The 20,423-nt window shown below is 44.9% G+C and overlaps 1 protein-coding gene across 1 annotated transcript in view; it reads left to right on the top strand.

The window, feature by feature from the left end:
• Positions 1-12,106: 12,106 nt before the first annotated feature.
• Positions 12,107-20,423, top strand: part of LOC137615779 (uncharacterized) — a 32,876-nt gene continuing 24,559 nt past the window's right edge. The window contains exon 1 of the mRNA XM_068345476.1: positions 12,107-12,194. The gene's annotated coding sequence lies outside the window, so the exon portion shown is untranslated. The remainder of the gene's footprint in view (positions 12,195-20,423) is intronic.

The following is a 20,423-nucleotide window of genomic DNA, read 5'->3' as shown; positions in this document are numbered from 1 at the left end:
CCATGTCGTCCTGATGGAAGTTCCTATAGGGTAGCTTCCTAGGGTATATTACAACTACGGCGATATTCCCAGAGAATTTACCTTAAGGTACCCAGAATTCTAACTCCTGGAGCGAATATCCCTAATGAAAGTACCAGGGATATCGCGAAATATCAGAGGACGTATTCTTGACACGCCACATGGCAATCTGCACCCCGAACAGAGATAACACTTCGAAGGGGTCAATTGGCAAGAAAACGAAAACGAGAAAGAAAAAGGAGAGCCGCTCGCAAGGATCTCTCTTCTCCCGTTTCGTAAGCGTGCATTGCGCCAATCCTGGCGCCATCTGCATTCCTTTTTGCGTAGCTTAACAACTCGGTGTTTTTTCCTGTGTTTCTCGCAAAATCTTGGATTTAATCGCTTTATTATGCTTTCTCCAACTTCGTCTGCCTCTGATAAGTTGAGTATTATTTCTTTTATGTATAAATGTTGGCTTTTGGTAATTTTTATAGTGATTAATAGTAATAATCTTTGTTACAAGAGCCGTTGCCTACCGGAGGCGTCCTGGACGCTGTCGCTCGCTAGGTATGAGTTTTAGTTAGCCAGAGCGACGTTCCCGGTTGTTTTGCTTTAATAATTTTAGCTATTTAGCGTTACATAGGATTTCCTTATTCGTGCTTTTAGTATTGTTTGTTTTGGCGAAGTATTCGCCAATTCTGGCCTACGCTAGACCATGTAGCCTAGTCGTTGGCCCTAGTACTTTCCTGCATGATTTTTGGATTTCCGAGTGTTTTAAAATATTATTGAAGCTTTAGGCAGTTTTATACATTTAAGATTATATTGATTATTTCCAAGATAGTATACGAGTGAGTTTCGGTGATTTAGGTAATCGATTCTCTTGGTGCCTGGGCTAAGTTGCCTATGGAGCCTTAGTATACTTTCTCATACTCCCCGGTTGCTTTCTTTTCTTCGGAGAAGGTATGCAATCCCTTTCCCTCTGTTTAAGCCTTGGGCTTAACCCTAGTGGTTTATCTGAATTAACTTTCGATACAACTATATTGGGGTGTTACTGTACCTTCCTGTTCCAGTAAGTCTGGCTTCAGAGAGGGGCAGAACATCAGAGTTTTTCAGTCTGAGTCTGTGTTTGTCTGGCTTGGGGTAGAGTCTCCCTCGCTAGTCTGACGCAGACATAGGAGGCTTAGCCTCCTTAGGTCACTCCCAAAGGTTCCTGTACGAGATGATTCCTTCTTTTGTGATCTAGCAGACTAGTCCTTGTTGCTGTTCTCGGTGGGAGGATAAGATCCTTTCCCTGGGAGTAGCAACACCTTCCTTGCTTTAGTTCAGTGGGGGTTGGCAAGTATTGCTGGCCTCCCTCCTTGGATCTCCCTTAGGCTAAGATGAGTTTTCTTGGCTGCGGGTGATTCTTTACTAAAGCAAGGTTGGTAGGACCCTCTTTGTCCCTTCCCCCTCTATCTCTGTAATGGCCTAGCCGTTACAGTACTGTACGTCATTCTACATCTGGACCTAGTATAGGTTAGGACGTGGAATTGACTCAGTCCCTTGCCGGCCGGCAAAGGTCTTCTGCTTTGAGTGCTGCCCGGACCTCCCTTGGTCCCTCATCCATGTCTGTCTGTAGAGCCAGACGGCATTGGTCAGGAAGCCTGAATTAGATTCTCCCCTTCCTTATATGCACTCTTTCGGATTGCCGGGCTTGGAGGTAGTATACTCTCTTATCCTGGCATCCATTCTATTTTCTTCTAGTGCTGTACCCGACCCGGCTGCCGGGCAGTCTAAGTTCTCTGGTTCTTTGGCTGCTGGCCGGCATCGGTTGTTTACCTTTGCCGGCCGGCTATTGTCAAGCCCTTGTTTGCCGGTCGCTATGAGCGGTGGCCGGCAGCTGGGTGCTACCTTGTGTAGTTGCTGGCCGGCAGTCATTGCTGGCCGACATTGGCTGTTGCCAGCCGGCAGTTACTGCCGGCCGGCACATGCATTTGAACCAGCGTTCTGTCGCCTTATAGCTGTTAAGTAGTATACTTTAAAGCTAGTTATGGTGTGTGCTGGCCGGCAAGTGCCGGCCGGCGCATTACCTTCTATACTGTACCAGTATTCTTCAGTATAGCATATACTGTAGGAAGAAAACTATAGTATAGTATTGGTACAACACTGTGTTTTCTAACACTTTTGTGTTGTCTTGCACAGCCCTTTGGTGTTGCCTTACTGATAAGAAAGTGAGTTCTTTCTTGTCTATTATCCGGTTTTTTAAAATCATATCTTAGGTGTGAGCTCCACCTGTTTCCTCTGGAAATTTTTCATTGGTTACTCTAGGACAGATTAACCATACGATTTTATTATCTGGAAGGCTGCAACAATTGGTTGTGCGGGAAACACAAGTGTGTGTCTTTCCTTTCTGATTTGTTATGCTAAACTGTGCATATCCAGTGATACGTAGTTCACTTGATACTCATGGAAATTTCTTCTCTTTACAGGAGGACCATCCGAAGTGAGGAAGTGTTTTCTGCAACGTCCGCAGTAAGAACTTCTGCGGACATGAGTTATGTAGGAGGCACGCAGCATGCGCTGTCTCCAAGGGTGATCTCCGGTATTGGGACCCTCAGGTATGTACCGTGTGCTCTAACCTGATTACTGAGGCTTTTGATTCCCCTAGGATGGCGGAATCAAGGGATATAGCAAGGGAGAAGCTTCGTACCTGGGTAAGGGGCTTCCAGAAGAACACCTCTGGACCTTATCTTCCAAGTGAGAAGATGAGGGCTTACCTTTTCCCTAGGGCATCAGCTGATGCAGTGATTCCCCAGCCTCAAGAGGAGATCCCCCTAGTTCAGATCCAGGTGGATGCTGAAGTCGCGGTCGCCTTGCAAGACATCCAGTTGGACGACAGGATGTCAGACGTGTCCGAGCGTCTGGAGGAAGACCTCCTGGCAGAAGGCCAGGATGAAGATCAAGCCCCAGACATTGTAGAGGAAGAGGCCGACGAGGTGTCGGCTGCTCCGGTTCAGATCCCTGAACCTATTCCCTCAACATCGTCCGCTCTCCCAGTAGAGCTGGGACAGGCCCTCTCCTCCATTGTTGGAATGATCCAACAAATGCAGAAGGAGAATAATGAGAAGGCGGCTGCAATGGAACTGCAGATGCAGAAGCTTGCAGCATCACGTGGGCCCCAGAAAAGGCTCAATGTGAAAGACCTTCCCTTGTGCTCAGATGCTAACCCGTGGAGATATGCTGAGCACATGCCGATGACGATTGGAAAGATCGTCATGTCGGATAAGTTGGGTTCAGTTCCCCTAGAGGAGGTAGAATTCTGGCCCAGCAAAGGGTCATACCCAGACTGTTATGTCCGGTTGAGGAAGGAACCAGCTTCAAAGGAGGAGACAGAGCCGAAGGAGGTCATAGTGATGGACCATGCTAAGGCTCAAGCTTTGCTTTCATCTTCGATGAAAGAGAGGGGCTTCACGAACTCAAAGGTAGCTGCATTGAGTAAGAAGCTCCCTTCCTTTGTGTCCTCTCCTGCTACAGCCTTCCCCTTTTTGCAGAAAGGGTTTGCGGCTGTATTAAAAGCAGTCGAGGCTGGCAAGCCTTGCCCCTCCTTGGAGGAGTGTAAACCCTTGTCGCTGGCCCTACCTATGGACCACAAGGACTGGAAGGACGTCCATCTTACCTTCTCAGTCGGGAAGTTGGTAGCTGATATTGCCGGACGTCAGTTCGGTGAGAACCTCCCTAAGCTGTCTGACTTTCTTTTGCGGAGAGAGCTCGAGACAAAAGAAAGACTGGCTGCCTCAATGTCTCTTCAGACCACTTTTGAGACGATGGCAAGTGACCCCAAGGTCCATGAAATGTTCATGGTAGTGGCCAAGACTCATCTGGCCACAGTGACGAAGGATCTTTACAGCTTCGTCAGGGCGAGGAGAGCTTGTAGGGAGTTCGTGTTCACCTCGGCTACGGTGAGGCACGAGCCAAGGAAACTAATCTCCTCCAACATTTGGGGCAAAGACCTTTTCCCTAGCGAATCGGTCAAAGAAGTTGTTGATAAGGCCGCCACGGAGAATAGAAACCTTCTCCAGAAGTGGGGCCTGTCTATCAAGAGAAAGTCTTCCCCGGATGAGGGTCCCCAACCAAAGAGGAAGACTAAGAGGACTAGGCTACCGTCTCGGCCAGCCAAGCCATTTAGACAGCAACAGCAACAGCAATTGCCGATGCCTTCAGTGCCCCAGATGGTGGCACAAACCCCGACCACATTCCAGTGGGTACCCCAGGCCGTGTCGACACAGTCCCCGGCATTCAACCCAACGTTCGAAGGGCAGTCAACTTCCTTTCAAGCAAAGCCTAGAGGAGCAGCCAGAGGCTCGTCTAGGCGCCCCTCAAGGGGAAGGGGATTCAGGGGTGGTCGCGGTCAGGGAGGCAAGACCTCAGGACAGCAATCCAAGTGAGATGATACCGGTAGGAGGGAGACTTCAAAGTTTTCGGGATCGGTGGACCTTCGATCCCTGGGCCCACAGCCTACTCAAGAATGGACTGGGCTGGAGCTGGTACAGCACTCCACCCCCGTGCCCTCGGTTTTTCCAACACTCCACCCCCGTTCTGGAGGAGTACATCCAAGAACTGTTGGAGAAAAAAGTGATCCGAAGGGTGAAGTCCATCAAATTCCAAGGGAGGCTGTTTTGTGTTCGCCACTCAACAAGTTCATAGTGAATTGCAAGGTCAAGATGCTAACACTGCAACACATAAGGACTTTACTGCCCAAGAGGGCATATACCGTCTCCATAGACTTGTCAGACGCCTATTGGCACGTTCCAATCAACCGTCGACTCTCCCCCTACCTAGGGTTCAAGCTACAATGAAGACTATACGCCTTCAGAGCCATGCCATTCGGGCTAAATATAGCTCCAAGGATCTTCACGAAGCTTGCGAGCGTAGCTCTCAAACAATTACGCCTAAAGGGAATTCAGGTGGTAGCCTACCTGGACGACTGGCTGGTGTGGGCAGCATCCAAGACAGAATGCTTGCAAGCTTCTCTGCAGGTGATCCAGTTCCTAGAGTATCTAGGCTTCAAGATCAACAGAAAAAAGTCTCGACTTTCTCCATCTCAAAAGTTCCAGTGGTTGGGAATCCACTGGGACCTAATGTCACACCAATTCTCCATCCCGGCGAAGAAAAGGAAGGAGATAGCTGGTTCTGTCAAGAGACTTCTAGATTCCGAAAGGATATCAAGACGCGAACAGGAGAGAGTACTGGGTTCTCTCCAGTTTGCTTCGGTAACAGACCCGGTGCTAAGAGCACAGCTAAAGGATGCAACCGGAGTTTGGAGAAGTTATGCATCAAACGCGCGAAGAGATCTGAGAAGAACAGTTCCGCTTCGTCTACGTACTCTTCTCAGGCCTTGGTCCCAAGCCAGACATCTAAAGAAGTCGGTACTTCTTCAGCCACCTCCCCCGTCGGTGACGATTCACACAGACGCCTCGAAGGAGGGGTGGGGAGGTCACTCTCATCGGAAAAAGGCTCAAGGGACTTGGTCCAACCTATTCAAGACCTTTCACATAAACTTTCTAGAAGCTATGGCAGTGCTCCTTACCTTAAAGAAAGTCTCCCCGCGTCACTCGATCCACATAAGGTTGGTGCTGGACAGCGAGGTAGTTGTGAGATGCTTGAATCGACAAGGATCAAGGTCGCCACCTCTCAACCAGGTGATGTTGGCCATCTTCCGATTGGCGGAAAAGAAGAAGTGGTACCTGTCGGCAGTTCACCTTCAAGGAGTCCGCAATCTGAGAGCGGACGCTCTATCCAGGTTCACACCGATAGAGTTGGAATGGTCCCTAGACGCAGGATCGTTCTCCTTCATCTTGAGTCAAGTCCCAGAACTGCAGATAGACCTCTTTGCGACGAAAGACAACAAGAAGTTGCCCCTGTACGTGTCCCCGTACGAGGACCCCTTAGCGGAAGCAGTGGACGCGATGTCCCTCGACTGGAACAGATGGTCCAGGATTTATCTGTTCCCTCCTCACAACCTTCTGTTGAGGGTCCTCAACAAACTGAGATCCTTCAAGGGGGTAGCGGCACTAGTGGCCCACAAGTGGCCGAACAGCGTGTGGTTCCCCCTGGCATTGGAACTACGGTTGAAGTTTCTACCGCTACCAGATCCAGTTCTGACCCAGCGAGTCCAGAAGTCGACTGTCTGCGCTTCATTACAGAAAACCCGGACCCTGCAGCTCATGATTTTCTCTCCCTAGCGGTGAGAAAGCGTTTCGGGATTTCGAAAGCCAGCATAGACTTCCTTGAGGAATATAAGTGCAAATCTACTAGAAGGCAATATGAGTCATCTTGGAGAAAATGGGTGGCCTTTGTCAAGGCAAAGAATCCGCAGGAGATCTCGACGGACTTCTGCTTATCTTTCTTCATCCACCTCCATGGTCAAGGGTTGGCAGCTAACACGATTTCAACGTGTAAGTCTGCTTTGACAAGACCCATTCTATATGCCTTCCAGGTCGACCTCGCTAACGAGATCTTTAATAAAGTTCCGAAAGCCTCCGCTAGGCTCAGACCTTCAGCACCTCCAAAGCCCATTTCATGGTCTTTAGATAAAGTTCTTCATTTCGCTTCTCTGTTGAACAATGAGGAGTGTGCGTTAAAGGATTTGACCCAAAAAGTTATTTTCCTATTTGCACTCGCGTCCGGGGCCAGGGTTAGTGAGATTGTAGCCCTCTCGAGAGAGGAAGGTCGTGTTCAGTTCCTGGATGGGGGAGAACTGAACCTGTTTCCGGATCCTACGTTTCTCGCCAAGAATGAGTTACCCACCAACAGGTGGGGTCCCTGGAGAATCTGCCCTCTGAAAGAAGATGCATCTCTATGTCCAGTAGAATGCCTAAAGGTCTATCTTCGTAGAACTTCAGACTTCAAGGGTGGTCAACTATTCAGGGGAGAAACATCAGGCTCAAATTTATCACTGAAACAACTCAGGGCGAAAATCACATATTTTATTCGCAGAGCGGATCCTGACAGTACACCCGCAGGTCACGATCCGAGGAAAGTTGCCTCATCCCTAAATTTCTTTAATTGTATGGATTTTGAACATCTTCGTTCATACACTGGCTGGAAGTCTTCCAGAGTGTTCTTTCGCCACTATGCGAAGCAAGTGGAGCAACTAAAGAGATCTGTGGTAGCAGTGGGTTGCGTCGTTAACCCTGCTGTTTAACTCTGCGAGGAACAGTGGTTTTAATTGGGACGATTAATTCCTGGGTGAGTGTGTAGTTACATACTGTGCTACAAACTAAGTTAGGGCACCGAGTTGCCCACGTTGACTGTTCCACTTCCAAAGGTGAACCTGGCATAAGTGCAGACATGTGTGCCGAGCGTTTCTAACGCTAATGTGACTGATTAGTAATACAGACTTTTATGACTTTGATACCTTGGTATGTTAAAAGTGGCACTAATGTTTTTCTTTCAGATAAACGAGTTTCTGTTTACTATCATACTTATGCTTAAAGTTTTGGTTATCCTCCTCTATATATATATATATATATATATATATATATATATATATATATATATATATAATTGTTGTTAACCTGTCTATTTATTGTGTCAATAAACTTGTTCTTGAGAACCTTGCGTCTCCTTCACCTGTGTCAATTTATTGGTATAATTGAGCATTCATTCTATGTATATTTATCTGGGATAATTCTAATAGATTGTTCCTTTATGCAAGCTAATGTTGCATTGGTTTATGCTTTCCCTTAGCGGGAGGACTCCATCCCATAAGGGGGACGGTGGCGGATTTACAAGTTTCCTCCTATGCGGATATAAACTTTTGTCCAATACAAGTATTGAGTGGAGAACTGGTCGATATTTCATATTGACGCAGTGGTTCTTTACAAACTATGCTTTACTTAATATAGGGTGAGACCACTATATTGGCTTGCCTGGTATTCATACATAGGCATATGTACTCTTCGAGACTTTTCTAGAGTCTAGTAGGACTCTTCCCTGTAGGGGGCAGGAAGCTCTAACATGGTTTATGGTTAGTTGAAAAGATGTATAACGGTAACATCTTAGGTCTCTAGGTCTAGTCGACCGGGGAAATACCTCTGGGGAGTACGGCACGTTCTGAGAATCCACAGATACAGTAATGCTCTGGTATACTTCCATCAGGACGACATGGCTTGAGCCCAAAAAACGGATTTTGAGCGAAGCGAAAAATCTATTTTTGGGTGAGATGGCCATGTCGTCCTGATGGACCCGCCCTTCCCTTTCTATGAAAGGGCTGTAGGACCCCTCCCTACATACAGTATCTGTAGCACCTCGTGTATCGCTACAAGGAATGCAGATGGCGCCAGGATTGGCGCAATGCACGCTTACGAAACGGGAGAAGAGAGATCCTTGCGAGCGGCTCTCCTTTTTCTTTCTCGTTTTCGTTTTCTTGCCAATTGACCCCTTCGAAGTGTTATCTCTGTTCGGGGTGCAGATTGCCATGTGGCGTGTCAAGAATACGTCCTCTGATATTTCGCGATATCCCTGGTACTTTCATTAGGGATATTCGCTCCAGGAGTTAGAATTCTGGGTACCTTAAGGTAAATTCTCTGGGAATATCGCCGTAGTTGTAATATACCCTAGGAAGCTACCCTATAGGAACTTCCATCAGGACGACATGGCCATCTCACCCAAAAATAGATTTTTCGCTTCGCTCAAAATCCGTTTAATGTGTGGATTGGAAACCTGGGCTCCGAGACGAAATAGCGGAAGGCCAAATAAGGTAACCATATGGGGAATGCTGTAGAAAAAAGTCTTATAGAAATATATATAAAAAAAACTTATGATATTGAAATTGAAGAAGAAAGTATAGAAACCATGAACTCAAGAAAGAAATCAAATATAAACTGGCAAGTTAAATTAAAAGAAAAATAGAAGAGCAAAAAAAAAAAAAATAAAAAAACAGAAATGACATCGTTGAGGTTTGTAATAATAATAATAATAATAATGATAATAATAATAGTTAAAGCTCAATTGCCCTACCTTGTCATACACTTCTCCAATACAGAGATACACAGTCTGCTTTGTGGTTACCCATCCTTACCTATACTTACACAGAGTATACTTACTCATAAATTAGGTAGTGCTCTGACTTCCACGTGTAGTGAAGTGTGTGTGAGTGTGCGTGTGTACACGCACGTATGGCCACTCATATAATTATTAATATCTAAGTATTTATCTATTATTTATAGTTTGTGTAAATGTGTGTATTTTATGGAAAAGTTTTACCAAATTTGATACAAAATTTTAATTTGGTTTATTATTTTGTTAATTTATATATATATATATATATATATATATATATATATATATATATATATATATATATATACACTAGAAATTCATATACATAAATATATTTGGACTCTCTCTCTCTCTCTCTCTCTCTCTCTCTCTCTCTCTCTCTCTCTCTCTCTCTCTCATTAAATGTTATTACTAACTTGAATCAAATATAATTTTCCCAATCTTATACCAAAGTAGAATTTGAAATTAAATTTCATTTTAGAAACGATAATAATAATAATAATAATAATAATAATAATAATAATAATAATAATAATAGTAATAGCTGCATCGGAAGAGTTTATTTTCTTATCCAATTTTTCTATTTTCCGGATAATTCTCTTCTCTAGAGCGCTACAATCACCTCACTCTCTACCTGAAGAAGAGGAAGGACTTATCCTCGAAACGCGTCGTAGTTTTTACTATTTTGTACCAAAAGTTTTACTTGTATTTTGTGAGAATATACTTGAAAAGTCTTCCCGATTTTGTCATTCACCCGACTGATGAATTTTTCAAGTCTGCTGGCTGATTGTAGCGCTCTAGAGAAGAGAATTATCCGGAAAATAGAAAAATTGGATAAGAAAATAAACTCTGCCGATGCAGCCATTACTTTTAACTCAACCTGCCTAAAAGAGGGTCTCCTACCACGAAATAATAATAATAATAATAATAATAATAATAATAATAATAATAATAATAATAATAAGCTTCCATCTCTCTTTTTGATGGGTATATGCATCTTCTTCGTTGCCTCCGTGGATATTTCATTAATAATTCTGTAAGCAATTCTCACACCATAGCCACTACCTGAATTCATAGCTTTGTCAGCCTCATCTGCTTTCCTAGCTAAATATTCTCTACAGTCATGCCTGGCTTTTGTTTTGACTTCACTGTCAATACTGGATTACTTAGAATACTCTACCTTGTAATTTTCATTGTCCTTGAAAATTTTCAACAATCAAGATCTGCCTTTGTCTCCTTTTTATAGCATCCCAAGTATCATTTGATATCCATGGCTTTCTCCTTGTAACTGCGTGTCCCAAGACTTCACTACCAACTGACTGATATATGTTCCTAATATCACGTATGATAGAACTATAAATAAAACTCATTGGAAATGTTTTATTGTATTTTCTAAAAGTTGCATTCCACTTTTATGGCAACGGGATAATAAGAATATCTTTGAGGTGAAAAGGTTGGGTATGTAACTAACAGAAGAGCAAATGCCCACTTCCAAAGCATCCTAGTATCGATGAATAAAAAAAAATATTTAAAAGCTTATAGTACGCAACAATAGATTTCAGTTTATTATCATTCATAAAACATCAAAATGAAAATTACAGATAAATAGACGATTGATTTTAATTCAGGTGTAAAAGGAGAAACTATAAAAGTGTTTTTCTCATAAGATTAGGTAATAGAAGAATATTCTTCTGTTTCATACTTTACCAGACAACTTTAGCAAAATACCTTAATGATTTTATTTTTTACTAAATATTGCGGTAGGTACAGCACATTTTACATAGTTATTTATTATTTCTTTCATATTATTAAGTGAATTTTGGTCAAAACTTATTTTATATATCAAGAATTAAAATTATAAGTGATAGTTATATATTAGGTAATCGTTCTAGCTTGAGTTTTCAGCTACCCTATTAATCTGTATTTATTTTCTATACAATTAAATGGTATATTGATACATTAAGATCTCAGACAAACTAAAATATACTTATTATTTCAAAATATGCAATTATTTGTTAAAAATGTGCAAACATTTGTAAGATATCAAAGGCAACATCTCTATTGTTTACATAAGGAGTTGACGGTTACCCTTTATTATTTGTTATTGTTTACAGTTATTTTAACTCTTCATAGCTTTTGTCAAAGTCGTTATTTTCCCTTTAGATTGTGGCGCCAAATTCAAACATTAGCATAAGACCTTGATTATTCAAAATTTTGGAAAATCGTTAGATTTTTAGCAGTTTTTCTATCAAAATTTAACTTCAATAAAATCTAAGAGATTTTTTTTTTAAATTTCATGATATTTTTATTCGTAAATTTTTCATTTTTGACCACGTGGGCGTGCTAAAATAAGTTTTACCAAATAATATTTGCAATGTACCTTTAATATATCGTATTTTAAAGATAAATGAAGAAATATTGGTATAAAATAACTATTTTTGAATATTAATAACTCTTATTTACTGCATATTTAATGAAAATTTACATTTATTAAGCATAATGTAAAATCTTATACAATAGGTATATCATAAGCTAAGTAAAATTCGCCATTTTAGTTGTTTTTACTGTCAATAGGTGTCTCGAGCATGCATTGTCCAAGAATTTTTTCTCTAGATTCCGAGCGTAAAATGTATATTTAATCATAACTAATTTATTTAATGATACCGGGAAAATTTTTAGATTTTATAATAATATGGTTAAATAGCGTTAATCAATATTTATATATGATTTTCTATAATACATTTTTTTAGTTAGGCTTCTGGACAGTGCATATAACTGTCATGGCGCCTACTTTTAGAGAAATTCTTCCCAAATCGAGGAAATCTGTTGATTTTGGGGACAAGTTTTTAAAACCAGCTTGCTGCACCAAGCAAATATCTATTGTTTATCGTTAAAAATATATAATTCATGAAAGAAATTACCTTGTATAATGTAACTTAAAGATAAGGCATTATTTATAACACTGAAAGTAGATTGTGTTGAAAAATACTAGGGGAAAATTGTTCTCAATTTGGGGAAATTTCATAGGTTATGTAGGAATTTCTTCTCATAGTCCCTTTAACAACATGGCTGGTGGAGTGTCACCACCCAAGACAAGATGTCAGTCGTAAATTTAAGATTTATTTATGTCTTAGTGCCTTTTCCGTGACTCTCCTGTAAGTATTAGTGTGATCATTCGATCTTTATCGCCACTTTATCTTTAATTAATTAATTTAAGTGACATGCCGAGATTTTATTAGGTGAATATAGATTTAGTCGAGTGGGAATTGGTATATGGTGGCCACGTGCTTCATGTTGTAGCCTACTTAAAGGTCAATTCGTTTATAACCCAAGCTACTTTTAGGGCTTATGTGGTAGAAATGTCAAATCAAGGTCCATATCAGAACTTGCTAAATAAATTAAATTATAGGTTGTGTCGTTTGTATAAACCCCCAAATTTGGTCCGTACCAAACGGACCTTATGCTAAATGTATTGTAACCCATATTGAAGACCTTAGTGGTCTATTTGTCACCAGTTGCACCCATTTGTTTTCCTTTTAAATTAACCAGTTTTATTTTCCCATATTCCCATGATTTCAGTGCTATATCCCATACTTCAAGTTCCATGACCCAGACTACTGGAAATTCCTGGAATCATATGTGTAGTGTTTGGCTTCACTATTATAAAAAACTAGGTATTATTTTAGAAAGAGGAACCAGCTTAGCGACCTATAAATACTTCAGAAACGCATAAATCGCACTTTTCTGATTAGGAATATACCATTAGTTATGCCCGGAGATGAATAGAATATAAGTTATCGATTCTTGTTACGTTTACAAAAAAGAGGACTCTGTTTTTTACTAAAGCCAGTGGCTATTAAAGAGAGATGTTCCCTCTTTGACTCCCCCACAAAATTACCTCTTAGCTCCGCCCCCTCTTTTTGTTCCACCTATACACATCGTTTGATTGCCCCCCGTGACCTATTCACGCACCACGTGACGATACTTTGAAATATTTGGCTCATTTTAAACAAACCAAAGCCAATTATATTTAAATATTCCTACCACTTTTCATTCTTCTAATGTTACTATTCATAGAATGCAATGACTGAAGCCATTGTCTGGCCCACCCAGGATGTTTCTTTTAATTCTTCTGTTACTAATCACTGTGGCCTTAGGGGGGGTCAATCCCCCCCCCCTTTAGGCCTAGGTACGGGTACAGGGCCCTAGGTTAGGTGGTTGTGTTAGGTTAGGTTGGGTTCGTTAGACTAGGTTAGCTTTGTTATAGAGTAAAGTCTAAAACCGTTCATTTCCGAGGAAAATGAAAGTGATATTCGTGCAAAACACATTAAAATCACCTATATAAACATATTTTCATGTTATTTTGGGCTAGTTCCTCTTTCTAAAAATTTACCAAAAACTAATTTATAAATTTTATTTATTGTGACTTTGCCAAATCTCTTAGGCAACGGCAGATCCTTGTTTCCGGGTTTGAAATGCCTCCCCCCCTTACCTAACCTATGCTTTTATTTATCTTATCCGAAGAACCTCTACCTTACCATATTAGGTCTGAACAGATGTCCAGGTGACAGCTGCTGTCTTTGTTTAAATGTTTAAAGGCAGCTCATGAATGGCAGAGGCAAAGGATAGTGACATTGCCCTGGGAACAGACCATATATACTTATGATCAGCACCCAAGCTAGATCCAAGGACGGCTGCGCAATGGCTGCTGATGGCTCAGCATGTAAACCCCCCATCCTTAGCTCACAAGGATGGTGAGGTCGCAGGGACCAAAGGAACTAACGAGTTTGAGCTTGACTCAAACCCCAATCTAAACATCACCAGTCAGTGACATTACCACATAGGCCACTGCAACCCCCGATCGCTTACTGAGATTGGAAACCATATGATCGAGAACCACATTATCGGGCACACTGATCAGTGTGTGCACTTGTGCCCCTAGAGTTTATCACCCTTGAGACGTCAGTGAACTAATTCACTTGTTCTTGTTACCTGTTCGCTCACAGCTCTCCTACCACAGATGAGGTGGAAGGAAGGATGGAATCCCCAAATCACAGGAAGAACGATCTGGTAAATGGTCTTGAAGCTTATGCCTATCCCTTAACATGGTTTCATGGAAAGAGCATCTCTCTTAAACCCCCCCCCCCCCTTCCACTTCACTTTGAAGGATTTTCTGTATGGGATACAGGAACTCATGCGGACAGTACTCCATCTTGTATATCTATCATATACGAGTGTGTTAACATCTCGAGATTTGAAAGCGGCCAGTATGGTAAAAGGAAATTTCTCTTTTCCTGAGGACAGTATATCTCCCATAAAAGATGAAATCTTTTTATTAACGTAGGAACAAAGCCCGAATTTTAAAAGTAATTTATATTTTTCCTACCTACACAAACCATTGTCTTTTGAGTTTCATTTCCCTCCTCAACCTGTAAGCCTTAGGTGAAAGTCTTAATTGGGTACTTTGTACAGTAGCCTATAACTACCGAGTTCCAGTCAAACTGAAAACTCTTGAATTGGTGGAACATCAAAAGTTTAAACTTGGAGTGAATTTTCTTTATGTTCCACAGACTGACATGAGACTCTTCATAGTTTAATGAGTTTGTACATTTAAGATCTACAGTATTTTAATGTTTTTTACTGATCTTCAAATATTTTGTTCTTTAATTCTCTTTTAGTCTATTTCCTCACTGGGCTACTTTTCCTTGTTGGAGCCCTTGGGCTTACATCATCCAGATTTTCCAAGTAGGGTTATAGCTTAGCTAGTAGTAATAATAATAGCATTGCTAAACTACTGTGATTTGTATAGAAAGGAAAAATACAAATTACTTTGAAAATTTGTGATTATGATTAGCCTGTCACTTGCATTAAAAGTCTATTAAAATTTACTCCATCGAAACAGGCAGGTAAAAAGACATACAGAAACAGAACAAATCTTTTTATTCATAAGAAAATTTCTATCTATTGTGATGTAACAGTTTTTGAGTTAATGTAAATAGAGTTCATCATCTCCCACACCTATTGATGGAAAGAGCCTTGATTAGATTTCGCCAGTTGTCTATCTTTATCTTTTAATTCGGTACTTCAACTGTTATCATCTACTTCGCGCTTCATAGTTTGCAGGCATGTACTCCTGGGTCTTCCAATTCTGCCAGTGCCAGGTTACTTGTGGAGCCCAGCTGAACGATTGGTGAACTATGTAGAGTTAGGCAAGAAAGGGATTTATATTTGTTAGTACTGATTCTTGAAATTAGAGTATCGCGCCGTTTATTTTAAATCATTTGGTTATGCAATTTGTTGATTTACCCATTATATTGCAGGTCATAAGTTAATTGGATCACAAGCTAACGACCAGTAGTCTTTGGACAATCAAGCTTTTTAATTTTAAAAAGCTACACTTGAAGTTTAATGAATTTGTCTGTTATCTGGTATTTTATATTTGTTCAGTTATAAGATAATTTATAGTGTATTAACAAAACTGATGTAAATTTTTGTGAATGAAATGTAGTTGCTGATTCCCCTTTGGTTAACCCTTTTACCCCCAATGGACGTACTGGTACGTTTCACAAAACTCATACCTTTACCCTCATGGACGTACTTGTAAGTACTTCGAAAAAACTATTTAAATTTTTTTTTTTGCATATATTTTATAACTGAGAAACATCAGGCATTTTCCAAAAGAATAAGACCAACCTGACCTCTCTATGACAAAAATAAAGGCTGTTACAGCAATTTAAAAAATATATTTGTTCCGTAACCGAAATACAAACCACGCTATTTACAGAGGGTTTACCTTTTAGCGCAGCTGAAATGACGAGCCAATATTTTAACGAGGGTTAATTACCCCCGCGCTAGTTAGCGGGAGGGTGGCGAAGGGTAGCTTGCTACCCCTCCCCCCTCCACACACCGGTGACTTACTTCACTTCACTTTTGGCTCGGCGGTGATCAGACGTGTCTGCTCATCGCCCTCGTGACAGCCTTTAATTTTCTGCTTTTTCTTTTCAGCGTGTGTGTTGGTTGGAAGTTGACCTTCAGTTATTTCTTCTATATTATTTACGATGCGTACATGCCCTGGAGTTGCCGGTCGTCCTTGTGGGACTTTCATGTCGGACGTGAATACGGATCCGCACACCCTCTGCCCTCAATGTCGGGGCCGACGGTGTGACCAGGAGAACATGTGCCGTGAGTGCAGGGAGTGGTCTGCCTCCCAGTGGGAGAGGTTTGGCCGTCGGCGTAAGAAGAAGTCCTAGAGAGACCGTTCTCCTCCGGGGTTAGCCTTGAAGGAGGAAGGTTCTCGGGACTCTTCTTCCGCCGCCCAAACCTCCTCCGAAGCTCCCCCTCGTCCGCCTCCTAAGGAGAGTCGGCCAAGTGGGAGCGCAGGCCCTTGTTCTGTTTCCCGACCTTCGATGGGGGGAGAGGGCATCGCCTCCCATAGCGAGGCGGTTCCCCCTCCTCCTCCGGGGGAGGTTGATAATGCCTTATCCAGTGATGATCTTTTAGTATCGCCTGTTCAACAGCGACAGCTAGCGCGCCAGTGTTCTCCAACGCTCCTGAAGGAACATGGTTCGCCAGCTTCTAGCTCGCCATCGCGCGATCGGCCACCTGCGCATGCTGCTCGCCGTCGCTCGCCCCTGCACGATCGCCCTCCTGCGCATGCTGCTCGCCATCGCTCGCCCCTGCACGATCGCCCTCCTGCGGATGCTGATCACCATCGCACCCCATCACGCGATTGCCTGCCTTCGCATGCTGCTCGCCATCGCTCGCCCCTGCACGATCGCCCTCCTGCGCATGCTGCTCGCCATCACTCGCCCCTGCACGATCGCCCTCCTGCGGATGCTGATCACCATCGCACCCCATCACGCGATCATTCACCTGCGCATGCTGCTCGCCATTACGCGGTCATTCACCTGCGCATGCTGCTCACCATCGCACGCCAATGCGTCGACATGCCACATCGCTCCATCGCCAACTTGACCGACTGCACTCACCAGCTCGTCATCGATCGCCCGTGGATCTACATCGCCAGCGATCTTCCTCACCTACGCGGCAGCGTGTTCCCTCGCCGTCGCGCCAACGCTTGCGTTCGTCGCCTCGGACACGCGTTCATTTACCTGCCCGTCCGCGCGACCACTCGCCTGTGCACCCGCGCGACCGCTCGCCTGTGCACCCGCGCAATCATCCACCTGCGCGCCCGCGCGACCATCGTTCGCGGCGAATTCCGCAGCCGGTGGTAGCAGCAGGAACGCGTGCTCCTAGACGGCACTTGGGATCACCTCCATCCAAACACAGGTTGGTAGTGCAGGACGAGGAGAGGTTAGTACATCATTCTTCCCCACCTTCTTTTCAGGCAGGTACCGTCGTGTCCACTCCAAAGGATCGCCCGATCCATTTCCCTTTAGCGAGGATTTTGGACTCTGTCCTCGGAGCAGCAGACTTGGTTTGGTCCTCTGGCACGGGCGTTAGTGAGGGTTATGAAACCAGCACTCGCCGGCCAGGGTATCAAACCAACGGCTGTCTCTCCTACGCTGAAGAGAAAGAGAGGAGTGGACTTCGTGGTGACTTCCCCCAGGGCGAAGTTGGTTCCCAGGAGGTCGGTCGCGAAGGTCCCTTCTCCTGCACGAGTACTCTCTCCTTCTCCCGTGGACGAGGCCTTTCCGTCTTCAGGTGAGTCCAGTGGGGCGGTAGTCTTCTCCTCGGCACCAGGGGGGGAGACTTCGCTTCAGGCAGGAGATTCGTCTCGTGAGGAAGGGGCCCCTCGAACCTCATTGTTGGGATCCTGTATCCCTCCCAGGAGGGAGTCAAAGGATTCCAAGACCGTCCCTAAATCCTCTGCAAGGATTCATCAGGAACCCACGTCTACCCAGGGGAATGTCCACGTATCACCCCAGGAAGAGATTCCTGGGGCAGGAGACTTAGCTGTCAGCCCGCAGGGAGGAGAACAGCAAGAATCCGAACATGCCTTCTGGCAGGTCCTAAGCCTGATGAGGCAACTTAACGGGCTTACGAATCCAGTCATCGCCCCCCGTGAAGGCAAAGACACGATTCTGGATGAAGTGTTTGACGTTCGGAAGGCCCCTAAGACCAGTGCAGCTCTGACATAGTCTCGTGGGCTGAAGAGTGCCAGGGCTAGGGCCAACGCTCAGCTCACACTTCTTGCCTCCTCCAGTCGTTCCACTGCCGGGAACAAGCTCATCCCTCCTCGCCTCCAGCAGAGGAGGTATTTCGAGATCCTGGGTGAGCACAACCTCGCTCTTCCTCTCCATCACTCTGTGGAGGAGCTGGCGAAAGTAGTTCCCCTTGAGAAACTCTCTGCCCAGCAGGTGTCGTTCTCGGCGGCAGAGATCCTTAACCACGAGAAGGTCGCTAAGTGTGCCATGCAGGCCACTTCGTGGCTGGACTTCTGGCTAGGATCTCTGGGCATCCTATTGGGATCGGAGGATTTGTCCAAGGAGACCAATAGGAAGGCCCTGGAGAACTTTTTGCTCTCGGGCACCCGCTCCATTGAGTTTTTGGCGCACCAGGTTACCACCCTGTGGGCCAACTCGGTGTTGAAGCGTCGCGATGCTGTGTCCGAGAGATTCCATCTGAAGGTCCCCGCCGTAGATGTGTGTAGGCTCCGACATGCTTCCCTTCTGGGGGAGAGCCTCAAGACATGGAGCGAACGACTGAGAGGTGGAGGAAATCCAGCACGGACTCCCTCCTCCACAGGGCCCTTACATTTCGGCCCTATAAGCCTGCAGCCCCGCCACAACAGCAGCAACAGCCTCGTAAGGCTCCCAAACAGGCACCGGCAGCTAAGAAGGTGGTGTCTAAGCCCCAGCCCTTTCCAGCCAAGGCCAAGGCCAAGGGGAGGCAAGACTCCTAGGGGTGGCGGCCGCGGCCGCAAGCCCTAGGGGTGGCAGTCCCCCTGCATGTCCACCTGTGGGGGGATGCCTTCAGCGTTGCGTCCGTAGGTGGCAGCAACACGGGGCCGATGCTTGGACGGTCTCTGTGATCGGCCAAGGTTATCGCGTCCCGTTCACAACATCTCAACCTCCCCTGACAGCGAATCCAGTGTCGTTGAGCTCCTATGCCACGGGATCGGCAAAGGGGCTGGCCCTTCATGCCGAAGTCGAGACCATGCTCGAGAAGGGTGCTCTCCAGGAGGTCGTGGACGGCTCCCCAGGCTTCTTCAGTCGACTCTTTCTTGTAGAGAAGGCTACTGGAGGCTGGAGACCCGTCATCGATCTCTCAGCTCTGAACAGGTTTGTCAAACAAACCCGGTTCAGCATGGAGACAGCGGACACGGTCAGACTTGCGGTGAGACCACAAGACTTCATGTGTACACTGGATCTAAAGGACGTGTACTTCCAGATCCCAATCCATCCGTCTTCCAGGAAGTACCTGAGATTCTGCCTAGACAACAAGATCTACCAGTTCAAGGTGCTGTGTTTCGGTCTCTCCACAGCTCCTCAGGTGTTCACCAGAGTGTTCACCCTGATTTCATCTTGGGCGCACAGGAACGGCATTCGTCTCCTTCGTTACCTGGACGATTGGCTGATCCTAGCAGACTCGGAGTCGACCCTTCTTCGGCACCGAGACAGGCTTCTGGATCTTTGCCAGGATCTGGGGATCGTGGTAAACCTCGAGAAGTCCTCTCTGCAGCCGTCCCAACGACTGGTTTATCTAGGCATGCTAATAGACACCAATCTCCACAAAGCCTTTCCATCAGACGACCGGATAGCAAGGCTGAGGAGGGTGGCGGAACCCTTCCTCAGGCGAAAAGAACTCCCCGCCCAATCGTGGTTGCGTCTCTTAGGCCACCTATCCTCCCTGGCCCGTCTGGTTCCAAACAGCCGCCTCAGGATGAGATCCCTTCAATGGCGGCTCAAGTCCCGGTGGAATCAAGGATCCGATTCCCCGGACATTCTGATCCCAATGGGGTCTCTGGAACAGACGGACTTCCGGTGGTGACTGGCTGACGAGAACCTGCGGAAGGGAGTGAGTCTTCTCGTCCTCCCCCCGGAATTGACTCTGTTTTCGGACGCGTCAAAGGAAGGGTGGGGTGCGCACGTTCTGAACCAGAGGGCCTCAGGCCTTTGGTCAGAATCAGAAAAGTGCCTACACATCAACCTGCTAGAATTGAAGGCCGTCTTTCTGGCTCTTCAGCAGTTCCAACGGTCCCTGGCGGGTCACTCCGTGGTGGTGATGAGCGACAACACCACGGTAGTGGCTTATATCAACAAGCAGGGAGGCACTTTTTCGCAACAGCTATCCCATCTTGCAGTAGAGACACTGAGGTGGACCGGGACCCACTCGATAACACTGTCAGCTCGCTTCATTCCTGGCACGAGGAATGTGCTCGCCGACAGTCTGAGCAGGGCTTCGCAGATAGTGAGTACCGA

Source organism: Palaemon carinicauda, chromosome 22 (genome assembly GCF_036898095.1).
Source record: "Palaemon carinicauda isolate YSFRI2023 chromosome 22, ASM3689809v2, whole genome shotgun sequence".
Taxonomy (NCBI): Eukaryota; Metazoa; Arthropoda; class Malacostraca; order Decapoda; family Palaemonidae; genus Palaemon; species Palaemon carinicauda.
The sequence above is the reverse complement of the archived record's forward strand: the minus strand, read 5'-3'. Positions and strand labels throughout refer to the sequence as shown.